Raw genomic sequence first — 17,395 nt, forward strand, 5'->3', positions numbered from 1 at the left:
ACCGCATAGGGGGAAATGTTTTTCACAGTAAAATTATACCAATGCATAGTAATAAATTTAATAATAAATTATAAACACTATGAGGAAATGTACATTATATACTAAATGACAAAAAGGCATGACTTTACTATCATGTTTAAGAAACAAGACTTCTGAAATATTTGTATAAAACAAAATCACCGCAATAAAGCAAATTTTATGTAGTCCATGTTATGTAGGAGATACCTTATAAATATTAACTCATTCAATCTTCCAATACAACCCTAACCACAGCTACCATTATTATACCCATATTATAAATGGGGAAATTCAGGTACAGAGAGGTAATACAACAGGGCAAAAGCCATTATAGCTAAGACTAGTGGAATTGGCATAGGAACCTGGCTCCAGACTTCAGAGCCTATATTTTTAACCATTATACCATACTGTCCCTATGCAGTTAAACAATACAAGAGAAACTTACTGTCAGCTCAATGTCAGTATTCATAATCCACCGTTAAGAATTCGGATTTAAACTCTCCAGATCCTCCTCCTTAAAATGTGGAAACTATTCATTAACTCTTAAGACTGTGGGTGAGAATCAAATGAGAGAATGTATATAAAGTGTTTACAAAAGTGCCTAACAAACTGCTCAGTAAGTGGTCAGTTTGTGTGTGTGTGTGGTTAATAAATACTATCATTGCAGCCATATATGCAAACAACGGAAGACTCTACCCTGTGGAAGAAGAGACCCACAGACCCTCATACAGTGCTAAGTTGCATGGATCCCTACTTTGACTCATGGCAGACCCCAGAACCAGTTCCCTTTGCCATTCTTCTCTGTGGAAGTAACATTCTCGACTCTTATCTGCAAAACCATATATAAGCAATATATATTTGCTATTATTATTAACAGTTGCTCTTTCATTGTAATAAAAGAGACAGATTCATCAATAGATTGTGAAAATATTGAACACTTAAAATTTTTTTTTTAAAGATTTTATTTATTTATTTGACAGAGAGACAGCCAGCGAGAGAGGGAACACAGGCAGGGGGAGTGGGAGAGGAAGAAGCAGGCTCCCAGCAGAGGAGCCTGATGTGGGGCTCGATCCCAGGACCCTGGGATCACACCCTGAGCCGAAGGCAGACGCTTAAGGACTAAGCCACCCAGGCGCCCCTGAACACTTAAATTTTGTGTCAGCATTTTATACTCTATAAAATAAGCACAACAATAGTATCAATGTTATGACTGTTGGGAGGATTGAGTGACATAATACATCAAAAGCACTCACCTATTTGCTCAGAATTTTTTTCAAGACTGATCAGCCATTGAAATATATGGTTACTTATCCTCACTCAATTATTACCTGCATGTAGTCATGCATTTTTACAGAGACATCACCTCATATCCTTGTACTACTACTTAAATAATGCCAAGATTTAGGTGGCTAATCCATGTTAATTCAGAGACTGCTCCCAAGGCAAAGTATAATATTCGTGTTCTTCCCGACCTTAAAGACTACTTCTAGTTCTCTTTACTACTATCTTGCAATTAGTTAAAAAAAAAAAATCTCATTAACATTTCGGCCTACCTAGTGTGATGCTCTGATGTGTGTGTGGCTGTTTATTAAACACATACTGAGTGAATCAATACTAAATTAGTAATAATTTAATAACAGTTCATAGGAATGATCAACCATACACGTTTATGCCATGCGTCACGCGTCAACAACTGAACAACTAAAGTATTGAAAGAAACTTGAGAAACTAAATTTAAGAAGTGAAATTAATATTCTATTTAGACTAAAGCAAAATTTTTCTCTGATGGATTACCATCTTGTCATTTTCCCTTCTACTTTCAGTAAACAGGGTAAGAATAAAGGCACAGAGTGCTGGTAGAGGTAGGGAGAAAACTAGGAAAAAAAAGTGAGACCTCCTCCAAAGCATCCCAACTGAGCTTCGGATATTTAGGAATATTGAAATGCGAATGTACATTGAAAGAATTACTTTAAGGGCATCAAAATTTAGGATAAGAAGGAAGGAAGGGCTATGAATGTACTCTCTTCTCTACCTAACACCTAGACAACTCCAGGCATTGTTCCCACAAGTACCACTACCTACAGGCTGCTCCTTCGGCATGTGCTTTGACTAGATGAATTTCATTGCCTAAATGTATTTATAAAAGGCCAAGACATCATTAATCAAGACATCTTTAAAGCTTGGTTCTTTCAGTTTTTATCTATACTGTATCATTGTTATCAAGTGCAAATACCAAAGTACTCTAGATACGGATTTATCTAAGTCTAAGAGAAATATTTAAGTATTTTTATAATAAAATTTGGACAGGATTCATATTATGCTTATCAAAGCATTATTGTGATTTCAGGCCTGATTTTAAAAGAAAATATTTAAATGGCTGATCAGCAGCCGAAGGCATTTAGGCTTGTATGTTTAGATACGTAAATTTACTTTTTGGTGATGATGTCTGTGAAAATGATAAAATGAGTGTGTTTTATCAACGTGAGATAAAAATATCTGTCCTTTTAGGTATTAGAGAATTTCAGGTACAGTGCCTGAATATGAGTGTTTAAAAAGAAAACCTTCTAAGGATTTATTTTGAGCATTTATACTTATTGACTAATTATTTATATTTATTTATTTATTTATTTAAGATTTTATTTATTTATTTTTATTTATTTGACAGAGAAACAGACACAGAGAGAGCACAAGCAGGGGAGCAGCAGAGGGAGAAGGAGAGGCAGAAGTAGGCTCCCTGCCGAGCAGGAAGCCTAATACAGGGCTTGATCCCAGGACCCCAGGATCACGACCTGAGCCGAAGGCAGACGCCCAACCAACTGAGCCACCCAGGCACCCCTTGAATATTTATTTTCAATGAGATGATTTATCATCAAAGCATGTGAAAAAAATGTTCTCAGAATTTAAAACAAATTTTAGGCATTCCAGCAAAATTCATTATTCAACATTTGACATCTAAGAACAGATCCACAGACTTGTACTTTAATAAATGTAAACAGAGGAGCAAAGCATTTCAATACAGATTAATGTACTGATTATTTTAAGGAAATAAGCATTCAATAAAAAATGGCTCTAGACTTCAGGTTCCTCTTCGGCAGAATAAAGGAACAAACCAGGTAGTACAGGAGGTCATTTTTTAAAAAATCTTGGCTTTTTCCCCCCTAAGAACCTAATCACATTTCTTTTCGTGTGTGTAGTATCTCAAAAAATATGCAATTATACATAGAACATGTTATTAGAATGTTACCCACTACAACATTTTCTGCAAAATTTTATTTTTTTCCAAGATCTATACAGAACTGTTATCACCAAATATCACAACTGTCTACAGGCAATATCCATGGAAACCAACTTATAAATACCAATGTATTATGAAATGAGAAAAAAACATTTTCTAGTAGAAGTGTTGAGAGGTATGCACTACCCAGTGGAATCCTGTATTGGGCAAGGTCTGCCCTCTGACCATGGGAAGCTCAAATCCCATTAAGGAAAGTGACTGCCTCCAATGGAAATGTTATAATACCTTTCCCTAATTATGTCACTTTTATAGAACTCTTCCAAAGTACCCACTGGTAAATGAGGGAGGACTGCAGTTACCATAGACTACAAGTGCTGTCCCACAGGGCAAATCCTTTTTCTTATTTACTGCACAGCACAAATCACACCTCAGAAGGTCAGCCTTTAGAACATAAAAGTACATTTCAGAATTCATTTGATACAGGCTCCATCTGACTCTTCTGATAAGAAATATATCCCTTATTCCTTATCAGACAGAGTACCAATCGGAGTAGTGCCAAGAAGGAACAATAGAATGGAGTCCAGCATTAAGAAAATGCTTAATAAATGGAACACATTTTCATTACCTAATATAAATCCTATTAAGATTTCTAAACTTTCTAGTTTATGTACCTGAGCTAATTTAAGTTACGACAATGTTTCGAACAACTAACAGAATGTTTACTGCTGTTTTGTTTACTTTTTCAACCTTTACCCCACAGTATAGACTATATGTACATATGTTATGTGTGTGTCTATTTACACATATGGGGGGGTGACGCACACACACATACATATGCACACAGACATATGTGTGTCTGTGTCTGGGGTATAAATATTTACAGTAAGGTTAGAAGAGGTAAAATTCTACTTGTATCACTTTTTTTTTTTTAAGATTTTACTTATTTATTTGAGAGAGAGAGACAGAGACAGAGAGCAGGAGCAGGGCAGAGAGAAAGGGACAAGCAGACTCCCTGGCAAGCAGGAGACTGACGCAGGGCACGATCCCAGGACCCTGGTATCATGACCTGAGCCGAAGGCATATACTTAATGGGTGAGTCACCCAGGCGCCCCTACTTATATTACTTTGATTTTTATATTATCCCCAAGTAAGTATGTATTTATTTTAACAATGTCTATTATCAATACATGCAATCCATCTCTTGAAATACTTTCTTAAAACATAAAAATATATGTAGACTCCAGAGGCAGAATTAGGTAAAGCCGGTATAAATATTTTTTTTTGTAGAAAATTCACTTAGCAGTTTTGAAATAATCAATCTTCACTAAAGAACAAGATTCTGTGGAGCCTAAAATAAACTATTTAATGAAAATCTAGTGACATGTAGACATTAATTACATTTTCTGAGACTTCAAATCTTGACAAAAGAAAAATAATTTAACCTCTTTCAAGGGGAATTTAGAATTTCAGAATTAGAGAAACAAGTGATGCTATTCATACTACATGTTAAAAGTATGAAAACTTTTTGACTTTCATGTTTTTCTAGGGTCATCACTTTCATTTCCAAAGATAAAAGATTTATGGATATATGGAATTATATTTTCCACAGAACTTGATTATAGATTGAGGCAAAAAAAAAAAAACCCAAAAACCCAAAAAACAAAACAAAACAAAAACCTGAAAAAAAAAAAGACTGTCCTTAAGAAACAAAACAAAACAAAACAAATCAAGATCTTCATATGAAAGGAAACATTTCAGATTGTTAGGTGATTTGATCACTGTAATAAGTCCTGCTAAGGAGATTACTTCATATTTTGCAGCATGAAAAGGGAAATAAGAAATACTAGGCTTAGTGCCCACTTGGCTAAATCCACCTTCCTGGGCAATATCCCTAGGCAGGGTTTTTTTGGACTTAGGTTTGTTTTATTTTCCTCTTCTCACTTCTAAAATTTTTCCCTGTGCTCTGTATTTATTTCTTTCCTTGTCCTGTTAAAATTACCCCCTCAAGGTGCTTGAATATCCAGGATTCCTACCGTAGCTTTTAACAGGTTCCCCTGCTACCAGAAAACTCAGCAGTTTTTAACAGTTTCAAATGTATCACTCACTTCATTTCCTCTTTTGCCCAGATGTTTTCCCTTAGAGTTCTCACTCTGACAGAAGAAGTAGGATAGCTTCCCCCCCCCCCTTTTGGTATTATCTCATCACTTTTATTCCTTTATTCAGACATTTTTATCTACCTATTTATTCCACTGAGCTTCAATTCCCCTTCCTGAAAATGCCAAGAATCAATCCTGCATTTCACTTCTTAATTTTATAGACAAACAAACAAGTAGTAAAAATAAAGTTCAAGTGCCAAATAATTTGGCAGAGCGAGAAATCTCCCATTAATACCACTTTAGTAATTTTATAGAATCAAAGAGAAACTAAACCTTATTAGTTCAGAAATGTACCTGAAAAGCTGTGTTAATTCTCACACACATAGGCAAAATTGAGGTCCAACAAGTAGCCACTTACCGCAATTTATGTACTCTGGCTTCACATTACAAAGCTGTTCATATTTTCATTTAAATGTGAAATACACATTTAAATGTCTTTAAAATATTGTATAGCATAGGACAATTCTAAAGATAAACTTAGAATATAAGCCCTTTGAAGGCAGGGATGGCAATTTTCTTTTCTTTTTTTTTTTTTGTAAGTCATCCTGTCCCCGGAGTCCACCTAGTGCATGACACCCACTAAATTTGGTTGACAGTAGAACTGAAGTACTTCAAACTACAAAGGAAAACAGAAGAGAAAGCAGTAATGCCTCTCCTCCCTGCCCCCACCCCCAGCTTCAGGGATCTGATGAAACACAGACAACTGTCCATTCTACTTGCAGGCCTTTGGGCAACTGAGTAATTGTGGGCTACTCAGGGCTTTAGTCATTTGTGAACCTCAACCTGGGCGAGACAGCTATTTCACCAGATGGCAAATGTGATCACATTTCTTAGTACAGCAACTCCAGCAATAATATTCCTGTCATAGGTCAAGAACGTACTTTATATCACCAAGTTATGACTAATGGGTTCCAAGCACATACGGCAGGACATTTCATTGGATATTCTTAGAAATTGCTTAATGGCAATTTTTCAAATATTGAGCATGGGATCCTTTGTTCTAAAATGCTCAATATTTCAAAAGCTGATTGATTATGCCTCTTGCTACCAATAACATTATCTCCATCAATTCGGTTGGCAAATTTTCACTTATCCTTCAGATTTCAGCAAAGCATGACCTCCTCAGAGAAGCTTTTTGTGAGTCCTGCAATATTTTCATGGCATGGCCCACACCACCACACCCATTATTTCGAATTATATTTTTTGCATGCTTGCCCCCTTCTTTGTCGATGCTTTCTGAAAGCCAGGGGCCCAATCTAATAATGTCTCTATTCCCAATATTTAGCACAGTATTTGGTCCATGTATAGCAGGGACTAAATGACTCTTGGATGAATGGATGGATGGAGTTTGTGGATACATAATTTGCTAACATACATATTTTATATACACATATGTGCAGACAGAGCAGGCTACCAAATAGTCATGATTACACATGTGGTGTTAAAATATTCTTATATAACTAATATTTACACTCTTGAAGATTTTTTTCCTTTTTTCTCTAATTCTGGCTATTCACAGATCAACTCTATAATTTATTATCTTACTGTTCCCTTTTTTAAAAAGATTTATTTATTTATTTGAGAGAGAGCATGCGCGCACATGGGGGTAGGGTAAGAGGGAAAAGAGAGAGAGAATCCCAAGCAGAAGCAGACTCACAGATGCCCCACTGAGTGCAGAGCCTGGACGCACAGCTGGATCCCAGGACGCTGAGATCAGGACCTGAGCCTAAATCCAGCGTCAGCTGCTTAATCAACTGAGCCACCCAGGCGCCCCTTACTTTTTTTTTTTTTCAAATCTGTCTCCAATTAGGGACATTTTCAGATCCCATGGGAAGCTCGGATAACTGAGGACACATACACCTCATCCTCAGGGGTGGTTACTGTACTGAATCAAGGACTGGAAAATAGTATTAATTATATCCTCTCAAGTAAACTCAAACATTATTTTTATTAATCATTCTCTCTGACTTAACAGTTTACCTCTTTCAAGGAAGTAAAAACAGGACTGAAGAGGCGTTTTTCCCTCTAACTGTCCCCACCTCCTTTCTTGAAGAGGGGATAAATGAATTATAAAGTAGTATAACCCCCCTCCTCCTTTCCACACACAGACTATCCTGTAAACTGTTAGTTCAAATATTTTTGTCTATTTCAAAATAGTTTTGTCTATTTCCTCTCTTCATACTGAAATCTCATTATTTTAGGCCCCCATTAACAAATCCCGATTATTCTGGTAGCCTCCCCTAAAGCCTCTCTAACCCATACTCTTCCTCCTCCTTCTACACACCATTTCTCCAGCCACCGTGAGGCTTCTCTACCTTAACAGCAGGACTTAATGTCTCATGCCACTTTCATAAAACACACACTGGCAAGCAAACCAAATATACCACATCCAAAACCGTCAGTGGCTATTTGTTTCCCTCTCCATCAAATCAGAATCTTGAGCGTTGTATTTTTCATTTAAATGTAATACATTTAACTGTGGATTATCGATTGACATTTTGAGAGAGTGGTTCACGTAAGACTGTCATTGAGAAACTGATCCCTGTTCAACATAACTCCATGTATGGATCAGATTTTGTCATCTTGGCGACAGGCCACATTCTAGTGGTGAGTTCACGAAGGAAAATGTCAACTTTTGGTGGCTCTTCAGTGGCCACCTTGCTGACCTTCTACCAGACTGTTCATTTCTGTTCGGGCTTCTACACTCAGTATATATATTGTATTCATCACAATTTAGGGTTTAATCTCATGTTACCTTGTTTCTTTTAAGCATAGGTATCTCCGGCTAGTTTAGACGTTCCCCGAAGGTAACGTCTCTGCCACTCAGACGTCCTTACACTTGGTGGGGATTCAATAAGCACGGATTAGATCTCTGATTACAGGACAGTAAACTCTTATCACCTAACCGCAGTGCAGGCAACTGGAACATAATTAAACTTGAACTTTGCACCAATTGTAAAAGATTGATGACCATAAATTCCTATTACCAGCAAACAGTTCTGGGATGGCATTATGTGTTGTAAACCAGTAACCACTTTATTACCAAAATCATCAAATAAGAAATAAATTGTTCATGTGATCATGACTGCATTAACTAACAATCTGTACTCTTTTACTAGGTGTTATTTTTATTTAGTTTTATGATGAACAGGAAAGACAGATAATGATGTTCTTCTTGTCTAGCAAATAATATAACAGCTAATAGAGACAGTGAAAATTCTATTTCTATAGAAAAGTGCGCCTTGGAGCAAATATGTGAATACTAGCTTTCCTACTTACTGGCTCTACATATTCGGACAACTTTTGTATCTTCTCTCAGCCTGTAGCCTGTTTTTTTTGTTTTGCTGTTGTTGTTGTTGTTTTAGATTTTATTTTATTTGAGGGAGTGAGTGAACATGAGCGAGGGGAGGCACAGAGGGAGAGGGAAAGAATCCCAAACAGACTTGACACTGGGCACTGAGCGTGGAGCCCAATGTGGGGCTCAATGCAGGGCTTGATCTCAGGATCCTGATACCAGGACTTGAACCTAAACCAAGAGTTGGAAACTTGACCAAAGGAGCCACCCGGGTGCCCCGCCTAATTTCCTTTGTAAAACGGGGATGATACCTACCATAAACAGGAGTGTCGAAAGATTAGAGTTCATGGAGTAACTAATCTAGTTCAGGGCCTGGCAAACAGTAGGTGCTCAATAAATGGCAGCATTTATTCCACTGTACCTGTCTGTTGGGGTTCTCTACCTGCCTTGGTAATTGAGAGCATAAGAAAAGGAATGCATCGGGGCGCCGGGGTAGCGCAGTCGTTAAGCGTCTGCCTTCGGCTCAGGGCGTGATCCCGGCGTTCCGGGATCGAGTCCCACATTGGGTTCCTCCACTGGGAGCCTGCTTCTTCCTCTCCACTCCCCCTGCTGTGTTCCCTCTCTCGCTGGCTGTCTCTCTGTCACATAAATAAGTAAAAAAATCTTAAAAAAAAAAAAAAAGAACGCATCTGCATGTAGCCTGCAGCTTTCTGGTCCTCTTCCCTTCTTTCTTTGCTTTTTTCCTTCTTTCCTTCCTCTCTTCTTTCTTTCTTCCCTTTTTTTCCTCTTTTTCCCTTCTTCACATGCTACATGGAAAACCTTGAGTAGATCTCTGAACCTTCCCTTTTCTCTTCTAAGAAATCCCTCTTATTAAAAGTTCTTGAGAAATATAAACAAGTCTCTGAATTTTGCTAAGCTCAGAAGAGGAGCGTCATCATTGGCAGCGTGATGTCCAACTATTATCAACACTTATTTGGAAGTTCTTAATCTAGACAAATAGTAAGTAAACTGTGATTAGAGAGATTTTTTTCTCAAAACACCCTAGGATAACATGCGGTGCAGGCCTCATTTCCACTGAGATTAACCTCAATGCCTCAGCAAAAACAGTGCCTACCACAATCCCATGAAATAATTTTAGAAGCAATAAATTATGACTGGTTCCATTTACACAAATATTTTGATATCATGAACTAGCTTGCTTATTCAAACTGACGGACTGAGATGGAGAGCTACAGATAGAAAGGTCAAGAAGTAGATGATGTTTTTGAAGTTAGTGCGTGGGGTTTCTGGTGAGAAAGGAGTAGGGGGGTTAAATCAGCTGCCATATGGGGAAACGATCTGTGTGTCTCAGCAGACAGGGAGCAAAGCATACTTGAGATTTGAAAATTTTTTCAAACATTTTTCAAGGGCTTGAAACAGCTATGGGGAATAACTTTTCTGGAAGAAGAAAAATCTTTGGGCAGTGAAGTTTTAAATGTATTGTGTATAATGGATAAGTCCTTCACTACTTCGTAGCTATCAGCAGCATAGTGAATCAAAAACTTCTTGGTTCCATTATATTTAGGAATTCTTCATGGTCTTGAGTTATTCAGTGAAAAGTTTAAAAATGACGAAAGAAACAACTAGGCACCTGATAGACTTCAAAGCAGTAAAATTTTTTCTCATATTAAATTTAATTCAAAGGAAGAAGATTCTTCTCAAAGACGGGATGGAATGGGGCTGGGCAGTACGCAGGTAATCTGTGACATTACTCACTTAGAAAAGGTATGGGATGACAAAAGACTCTTCAGGACCACATTAAAGTAGTGGCATTTCCAGATCATTGTTTTTACTAAAGTGATTACAATATGGAGTTTATCGGAACTGTAAGAATTTCCCGTAAAATCAATGTCAAATTAAAATCTGAGTTTTAATTCAAAGGATCATATATAAATGAACAGTGTGAAAAATCTGAAGTGATTTTTTTCATAGAAACAGAAAAGTTATAATATTATACTAACTTTAAATTTTCTAAGAACTTTTATAAAACCATTACCTGTTTGGATAAAGGTAAAACAAATGTTAGTATCCCCATATACTTGTGAATATTCTAGGGAAACAAATCTTTCAGTGTTGGAAATGACCTGAATCTTCATCTGGAACCCAATCTTCGATTTTGATAATAATTTATGAATACAATTATTAAAAAGGGTAAGTTAAGTTACCAAGGCCGTATGGCCAGTGGCAAATGTCAGAGCTGAATCTGAAACATGTCAGGTATTTCACGGTAGTGTTCTTCCTAGTAGATTAAACTCTCTTATATAAATAACATGCCAATTTACCCTACCCAAAAAAACTAAGTTTCTGAGAACAAATCTCCTTTGTTTGTGGTCTTCTCTAGGATTTTAATAATGGAATAAAAACATACACCTCTGTATGTACCAGTAAAATGAAGAGATCTGTTGATAGAAGTCCAAGAAGGTATATCTTACTCTGGGCAATGGCATATTTCCATATCTACATAGAGATAAGCATCTCACCAGATCACCTCCTATCTCCTCTGAATGGACATTCACGAAGGCAAAGTTCACTCCATGGGGGCAGGAATCTTAGTGTCCTCCTTCCTCCTTGCCCACCTTTGAGTGAGCATCTGTGACTACACAGAGGTCTTGCCAATTTTCTTAAGCCCGGGGCCAAGCATCCATTATGACCAATACTGCATCAGTCTACTGGGACTCATGATTATGTTGCCTAACCTGCGGTAAACTCAGAATAGGATATTATAGTTGTATCATTCCTTCTACTGAAAACAGAGGTATAGGTATGAAAAACATTGCCAAGGTGGTCTTTTATTCTGTACCCTCACATGTGAATCAGATACAATGAAACCTTTTAAGCTTAACTTGGAAAGATTTTGTTAAATATGTTAGTCTAAACTTTGTTAATTACATAGCAAAACAATAATCCTTTTGTACAAGTTAGACGTTTTGGAGTCACTCTGGAAAAAACTTCAAAGGGGAAATCAAATAATGATTAGAAACAATTTCATCGAATAATTAAAAATAAATCCTAAGTCAGCACCTGCCTGTATTATAAAACCCAGAGGAGACAGCCTATTTAAAGATTGGATTCTTTAGAAGGTCGGCTGTTCCACAAAGAGAGCTGGGATCTGAACACATTCTAATTCTCCAAGAGAGAGGGCCAGATGAATTGAAGAATGTGTGTTATTTGAAAGTTCACATAGCGAAATAATGTTAATAACTTAGTATTGGAGGTACACCTGCATAAAACATGGAATAGCTGAGAAAAGAAAGGCGAGCACAGAATTTTAACAATATATTTAAGATTTGCACATGTAGAAGTCCATTATTGATGACTGGTGCTCTATTGTCCTTGCTTATTTTTTCTCTTGGGTAAGATTGTATAGATAGATAATTAGCTAGGCAGGCTAGTAAAATGGGTATTCCATTGGTTCTAGAAGTTGTCCTTGTTTAAGGCACGGTGCCATATGATGACTCAAACAAGAACTCTCACCATTACCCCAATGGCAGCAAGACTGCAATTAAAAGTAAAAACCAGCCCACACAATGGCATTCCAATATTCTGAAATCCTCAGAGTGTAAACTCCAAAACTCTTTCTAAATCAATGGAAGAATGTGGTATCTGGGCAATGACAAAGCAGAGAAGGTGGAAAAGGAAGACAAAGATGAGAGGGAGGTTTAGGGAAGTAGGAGAGGAGAGGAGAAGATGCAGAAAAAAAAAAAAAGGTAAAGGGCTAGTGAGAGACAAGACACTGGGTGAGCCAGACATGAGTTTGGGAGTTGCAGGATACATTCTTTCTCTACTTGAAATGCTGATTTTGAACATTTCAAAACATAAAACCAAAACATCTCATTAGCTAAGGGCAGAGTCCCTTGATCTCAGACTTGGTCACGTCCCCACCCTTCATTTTAAGCCCTCTTGGGAATGATTTTTTTTTTTTTTAAGTTACAAAAGTAATCGCTACAGAGGTCAAAGGATAGCAGAACTATAAATTATGGCATTGAGCTAACTGTACTCAAAAGAGTTGCTGGAAAGGGCACTGGCAAAATCTTCACTCTGAAGAGAATCTGACTCTTTGGCCAGAAGTGCAGGTAGGAAAAACAGGAAGTGTAAATTTGAAAGCTGCACTTCAACTCCTTGTGGTTCTTCACACTGATAGTGGTGACTGTTATTTTTCTACCACCAGTACCTCTTCCTCTTTCTGGTGGAAAAAAAGAAATAGTTTTGCTTTCAGGGACCATTTCTCCACCAATCACGGTCCATCAATTGGCTTTGGGATGGGCACGTAACCCAAATCTTGCCAAGCACAGTAACACATGCTCCTAGATCCCTCTGCATTAACTGGTCCAGGGATAGATACTTGGTTTCGACCAAGCCGATCAAAACTCTTCTGAGAGCTTTTCTAGGAAAAGTGCTGCATTCTTCAAAGATGGAAAGCGCTAAAATCTTGGCACGTCTGTGGCTTTCTTTCCATTTTATGAAGACAGACAGATAGAAAATGAAGTTAATTGCAGGGAGCTAGTCTTTAGAGGCAGAGAAAAAGAGACAGTTGATGGCATCATTCAGAACCTGGAGAAAGCCCATCCCTGAAATGTTCAGTAACATAATCCAAATATTTCCTTTTTAAGCTGGTTACTTATTTGTGGTTACTTGAAACTAAAAGAGTCTTTAAGTTCTACTTCCATGAATGAACCCCGCTATCTTTCGACTTACACCACTACCTATTACGGAAACTTACATTTTATTATGGCACACCTGTCACAGAATTGTAATATTGTGCTTAGACATGGTGTGATATTGGTATGTATCATCTGTTCTTCTCAGAACCCATGTAAACTTGGCTCAACCACTGGAGAGAAGAGGAAAGCCACCTATCTCTTCTCTATAATAAAACGACCATTTAACATTCTAAATTTTTCCGTGGTTGCATTTAATATGAATATTTCCAATGTCGGCAATGTTGAAATTGGTCATTTTTTTTCCTCCAAAAACTTGTGCCCTGGAGCCAAAAAGGTTATCTTTGAAATAAGAAGCATTGGGGTATCTATAGATTTTCTTTGCACATGTGTGCTTGGGCACACACCCACCCACCCTCCCCACCCACACAGAGCTCTAACGGTGAAGGCGGTTAGAGGAATGATAAGAGAGGAACATACGCTTTCTGTGATCAGATCAATGAGAAAATAATTAGGCAAAATGCAGGTCTGATAGAACAGGTAAACTGTAAAGTTTTGTGTATGAGAAATAACAAAATTCCTCCTAATGATTCCAGTTGTCGTCACGTTCTCGCATCAGTATTCTCTTCCTGAAACATAGACCAGTGTACGATGTAGATCTGCAACATACCCCTTGGCTTCTGACACCGTAAGAAAGGAAGAAAGAAAGTACAAATCCATCAGCTTACTCTTCAAAATTCCCCGCAGTTTGAACCTACCACAGTACAGCCTCCCCTCACCACACCTCCACCTTCTCTCAAGCTCCAGACAAACTCATGGCTTACAAATTATTCCAGGCTTTTGCCACCTCCAGTCTGACTCTACGTAGAGTGCTCATTCCTCTTTACTACGCCGATTATTTTATTCTAATTGGCTTTTACTTATTACTTTTAGGCATTTGTCAGCCAATGAAGTCTTACCCATGCTTCAAGGCCTCATACACGCTGTAGTCCCATACTTCTTTGGTTTATAACTAATCTGTCTCTGCTTGCACGTTTACGTCACTTTGTAGTTAAGACAACAGCAGACACTATTGTTCGCCTACATGGCTCCCTCCGATGCACCCTCCCCTTGCTCCTTAAAAAAGAAGTGATTTACTTAGGTAACCAACCTCCATGTGCTTTGGCCTAGATGGGCCCCTAGAGTAAGTCCTGGGGAGGACTAACGAATGCTCGAAGTCAATCTGGTTTCCCTTCCCCTTGCCAGTGGTTGCGGTAGACATCTTGCAGAAAGTGGCCAAACCAACATCTGTATCACCAAGCAAACCTTATCTGCTCTTATAGTAGGGTTCCCATAGTGTACCTGACCTTTTGGTTGCACCTCTCTTTTTCTTGCCATCACGAACAGGAACGCAGTTCTGCGCTATAGCTCAACACCCAGCTGCTTATACTCAGGCCCAGGTCTGCAAACTCAGGCTGGGAATTATGTAGGTAAGGAGATTCATGTGACACCGTCGGAAACCTAAGCACTAAAACTTAGGATCGCTTATGGCCCTAGGAACTCCTGGTGCCTTTGTCTTTTCTCAATCCTCTTAAGGGGTTCATGAACACATTTTGCTTGGAAAATAAAATTCTTATGACGTACTTACTGGTCTCTCAAGTCATCATCAACCGAGTAAATCAAATTGCCTTCCTTTAACTTTAGCTGTACGGCCATGGAACTAACAAATATTTTTACATAGCTTCCATAAAACAATTGGCTCCTTAAAATTTTATCATTCACAGCTTGCGCTGGCATTGTAAAATTGACATAAAGAATCTATACTGTCTTGGAAAGTTATATCTACTAGAGTGAAACACAAAAAAACGAGTATTTGAGTTTTTGAGGTCTGCAGGGCAGAGTTAACTCCCGCATCCCAATTTCTCCATTATAAATTAATAGCATTTATTTATAGATTGTTGCTGGTAAGATACACAGTTAGGGTACAAACTAGAACACGGTCAACACAGCAATCCAAACATAACCAGTTACAGTAATGACTATACTCTGTGTTTACCATTGTGGAGTTGGTGGCATTTTATTTTAATGGCCTATTTATTTGTCTGTCTCTTTACCCAGACTGTGAGCTCCCTGGGGGCATGAGCCATCTCCTAATCACTGCATCCCCCTATTACCTCCCACAGCGCTCAAGAAGCGCTCCTTGAACGTTAAGAATACATAAACGAGCAAATAATATCACATTGATTTTATCATAAATAGCAGGAAGAGAGGACGACACACAAAATATTTTCTTAATTAAAGAAACTAACAATTTTGGGGCGCCTGGGTGGCGTCTGACTCTTGATTTCGGCTCAGGTCCCAATCTCAGGGTCCTGGAATGGAGCCCTGCTAATGGCTCCGTGCTCAGCCGGGAGTCTGCTGGAGATTTTCTCTCTCTCCTTCTCTGTCTTCCCCTCCCCCTGCATGCACACACACTCTCTCTCAAATAAATAAATCTTTTTTTTTAAAAGCTAACAACTTTGATCATCTTAAATTCTAAATAATTAAAAAAAAGAACGTGTTTACTTCATTTAGCATATTTGGCATTTCTGTCATTAAAATTTTTCCAAATTTTAATGGGCTATAATATTTCGTCCAAAAGAAACTTAGTCGTTTGGTGAAGAGGAACTATTTTAAATTGGGCAGACTGATTAACCTATCTTTTTTCAAATGCTGTCTGTTACGGTCCATCTCTTTGTAAAATCTTATATGTAATGAGTAGATTATTTGCTTTAGAAGAACAAACAAAAGGAAGTAAGAGAAAGAAGTTTTCATTAGAAATGAGTCCTCCTAGGTACACCATATGTCATTAACGTTAAGAGCCACACACACAGACAACACTGAATATTTAGGCATCTTTTACAGCAAATCTCTCACACACACACACACACACACGCGCACGCGCACACACACACACACACACACACACACTCTTCATCTTCCCCTTCCTTATTCCAGGGGATACCCTCCATCATACTGCCTGCATATCCTGTCAGGTTGTTAAAGCAATAAAAATCTAATTTGCATCTGATTTGTAATAATATCAATCTGAAATAGCATAAAAACACAGCTCACTCTTATCGTTTCTTTATAAAAGAAAATTTGCAAAGCCAGTAGTGCTATGGGGAAAAAGTCAAACATCGCAACTGAGTCTGTCCTCTTTTAAAGATAGACTTAAAAATAGTGATTCCGATTTTCTAGACTCTTCTGCGTTTTCACACTTGAGAAAATATTTAAAATGGGACAGTTTAAATTCTTAAAATGCACTTGGGTGGGGACACAATTATTATTAGTTCTACAGCACTGTAATGGAAAAGAGTTAATGTTGCCATTAAAAAAAAAAAAATTGAACTTGAGAGTACCAAGCCTTGTTAAGGAAAAACTTTATTCTGCCTGCAGTAGTCTACATTTCAGTCATATGGTGGACAAAATGAGGCAGAGAAACTCCTCTTGGTATACTAAAACTAAAATTGCTGAACAAATGATTGAAAGAAAACAACTGTTTTTAATGTAATATTGAGCTGTCAAGAAAATAACAGAATTCTTTGGAAGACAGATAAATAGAAGGAATCGAGATTTCAGCGAGGTAAATATGCTTCGGAATCCTGTGAGGATCTGCTGGGTCCTGGTGTACAAGAGCAGGGGTTTGTGCTTAATGAGCCACAGGTGGTACAGGACAAGAGGCCTGGGGCTGGATCCTAATCCCATCCCTTCCCTCTCACCCCTGCTATGCACGTCTCCCTCTGTAAAATGTACCACCCAGCGGTGGACCATAAGGCTACGTCCGCAATCGGATGACTTGACTGCTCAAGAGCCACAAGACGGTGGAATGGTATCTTCAAGCTATTGAGAAAAAAATAAACACACAACTTCAAATTCTATATCCAGTCTGACTAACTTCTAAGAATGAAAGTGAAATAAAGAAATTTCAAGTACAGAAGAACTGAGTATTTACTGCCAACAGGCTTTCACTTAA

General features: G+C 38.0%; 1 protein-coding gene across 6 annotated transcripts in view; it reads right to left on the reverse strand.

Moving 5' to 3' along the window:
- The window catches only part of PDGFC (platelet derived growth factor C), a 200,079-nt gene that overhangs the window by 60,533 nt on the left and 122,151 nt on the right, over positions 1-17,395 (reverse strand). The gene's annotated exons all lie outside the window — the stretch shown is intronic.

This window comes from Ursus arctos, unplaced genomic scaffold (assembly GCF_023065955.2).
Source record: "Ursus arctos isolate Adak ecotype North America unplaced genomic scaffold, UrsArc2.0 scaffold_11, whole genome shotgun sequence".
Taxonomy (NCBI): Eukaryota; Metazoa; Chordata; class Mammalia; order Carnivora; family Ursidae; genus Ursus; species Ursus arctos.